Genomic DNA, 3,284 nt, shown 5'->3' on the forward strand with positions numbered 1-3,284 from the left:
TTAGTAGAGATGAGGTTTCACCATGTTGGCCAGGCTGGTCTCAAACTACTGACCTCAAGTGGTCCGCCCACCTCAGCCTCCCAAAGTGCGGGGACAACAGGCATAAGCCACTGTGTCTGGCCTAAAAGTGTTTTTATTAAGGATTTATTGTAATCTGAAACTCTAAGAAGGAAGTTTGAATTATTTCCATATCACAGATCATATATATATACATATATATGTGTGTATATATAAAAGTTATATAGACCTTACTCACCAATGGTTTTATTATGTATGGGTAAAGCTTTTGAGTTCATTTTTTCATTTCATTTATGTGTACTTCTATCGAATATTGCTTTTAGATAAGAAAAAAACAGAAAATTTGGAAAAGTCAATTCAAATAATCTAGAAAACAGAAAGAGAGAACAAATATAGCACAATAGGCAAAATAAGCAGTAATGTTGTTTTTCCTTGACATTTGTAAGAATTCTAGGCCCCTATTTTACTTCCCACAAATTCACTGACTCTGTGATATTGGCCAGGCTCTTCCCATTTCTGGCCCTGTTTTCCATCTGTGGAAAGCAGATGCATGGGTTGGATTAGGTCAGGGATGACAAACGACTTTTATCTTGGGTACGAACCCCTTATCATTCTTATGGACTGCCCAGACCACCTCTGTGATGAGAAGGCATGTCTGATAGATGGTGAGAGCACTGTGACTAACAATGTTGGCTAGGAACATGAGAATGAAGAATGACCTAAAAAGGCCATGTACTTCCTATATACTCCATAATGTAAAGGTCTCATACAACTCTATGAGTCTGGCAAAAGGTCTCATACAACTCTATGAGTCTTTAAGCAAAAATATTAATCTGAATTTGGAAAGTCATAGGGGTTGGGGGTTCCTAACTCCATGTATTTATTTTTGTTAGGTTGCACTGAATCACTAATTTTCTTTCTTACTTCACAGAACCCAAGACCTAACTTAGAACTTACTAAAGCAGGAAATGGCCATGGTGGTGGTGTCTCAATTGTATTTGCACCCATTTTGTCCTGTCCCAAGGACAAGGAATAGATCTGCAGCTGTTGTTTCAGCCTCTTCAACCAGAAACAATCTGAAAGCCACAGCTGTTGCAGGCATAACCTGATCCTGGCTTTGTCCTTGGTTTATGTCTCATGTTTTGGGGAACTCTGAAAGCCACTCTTCTGGGGCTGATTCAGAGGAGGCCACTTTTAATCATTACCCTTCTGGAAAGCAGAAGTGCTAAATGCACATTTGTTAGTGGACTTTCCAGCATGAAGTGGGACCCATTCCAGTCTTGACTCAAGGCCCACAGAGGAGAGATGATGTTCCTAAAGTCACACATCAAGTTCAGTCTACACCCAGCTTTGCCCACAGCAAGTGAACATGGATTCTTTGCTAAAAACCTGATCAGGCTCTCAGCAGCTCGGCTATTTGGAGGAAAGGCCAGTCTGGAGGGCTTGACTGCATCTCAGCTGAACCACACTAATCTACTGTAGCTTCCACGGAGAACAGCAGGCTGTATTCAGGGGTCTCAGCAACAGCTGTGCCTTCCAAACCAAGACACTGTTCAGCAAGATGATCCGAAAGTGGGCCGGGTGTTTCAGCAGGATTTGGTGGGGCTTTCCTACTCAAATGGCCCTTTGTGTGCTTTTAAAAGACGGGGCATTAACCTTGCGCGTGGCTAAAGCATGATGGATGACTTGGAGTTCTCCATTTACATTTGGCTGGTGGCCACAGCGGAACCGTCAAAATGCCTGAGTAACCGATGGACAGTACCCGGCTTGTTCAGACTTGTTTCTGATGGAGTAAGTGGATCCAGGGGCTTTTGCTCTGCCCAGGTTTGATAAACTAAACATGGCCAGGCTGTTATAAAAGCTGACTCCAGGATTCCTCTCGTGGCAGCAAAATTCAGTGTCCTGAATTCGAAGCCTCTTTAGTCATCTTTGTTTATATTCAGCATCTTTATCTACTTCAGCATCTACTCTGATCTCTGCCCATTTGTCACAAGATGTGTGTGGTCCTGCCCAAGACTTGGGCATCAGGAGGACAGGGCCTGTGCTCAGATCACTTCTACCCAGCTCCATAAAGTCACCTGCTTGATTCTTTTGCCTTCTCAGTAAGATGCTTGGCAAGTGAGTGAGATTCTGGATTCGTCAGTTCTCTAGACAATCTTGTCAGGCCAGACAAAGTCGGAAGTTGACCCTCTGAGCTGTGCTGGCACCATTATGTGAGAGCACGCAGCACTCACAGGCAGGAGCTCGGTAGGGTTATTAGGCTGTTTTCTGGCAGACCTGGGTCTTACTCCTCCATCAAAGAGGAGCTGTTGGATGTTGAACAAGTCAATTGCTCCTCACTAAGCCTGTTTGTTCACCTTTCACTTGTGTTTTCCATGAAACTCAAAGGAGAAAGCAAAGTGTTCTGAATGGCTTTGTACAAACCTGAGGAGGTGGTAGTGGCCAGTACCCTTCTAACAATTGTCCCATCACGTCTTGAGGAGAGACAGAAGCACAAGTGGACCCTTAAGTAAGATAAACTTACTTCCCTTCCAATCATTTTTTCAAGCTTGGCTTTGCTCTAGCAGCTTGGAGGATTCCATCCGGGTGTCCCAGAGACATATAAAATAGAGCAGAGAGGGTACGCATTGATCTATTGCTAATAAAACAAGAGGGAAATACCGGGACGTAACTCCTGCTAATGGCAACAAATGTGTTTGTATTTATTATCACCCAACACTGTGTATAATCATTAACCTTCCACAGCAATCCTGTGAGGTGTGTACAATTATTATTCTTATTGTACGGAAAACTGAAGATCGGAGAGGCCAAGTTACTTACACAGTGTCTCATAGCCACTGCCCTAAAAGTGATGGAGCCAGGAGCCTTTCCCAGATATGCCTGATCTCAAAACTGCTAGGTGAAAAATGTGCAGTGTGAAAAGCATTCCCTGGGCTTCAAGATATTGACTGGCTTCTTTTCCTTCTTTTTTTTTAAAAAATCTTTATTGGGCAGCCTCCCAGCCAGAGTAGGCTCAGAGACTCTCTTGACTGGCTTCCTGCATCACACAAGGAGTCTGTTTGTATGTCCATGTGTTTGTCCAGACTCATTTGCAATAAATAAAAACCCACTACCACCACAACCCAAAAACAAACAAACAAAACAAAAAAACCAGCTGGGCACAGTGGCTCACATCTGTAATCCCAACCCTTTGGGAGGCCAAGGCTGGTGGATCATGAGGTCAGGAGTTCAAGACCAGCCTGGCCAACATCGTGAAACCCCATCTC

Source organism: Cebus imitator, unplaced genomic scaffold, assembly GCF_001604975.1.
Source record: "Cebus imitator isolate Cc_AM_T3 unplaced genomic scaffold, Cebus_imitator-1.0 Scaffold616, whole genome shotgun sequence".
In the NCBI taxonomy this organism is placed as follows: Eukaryota; Metazoa; Chordata; class Mammalia; order Primates; family Cebidae; genus Cebus; species Cebus imitator.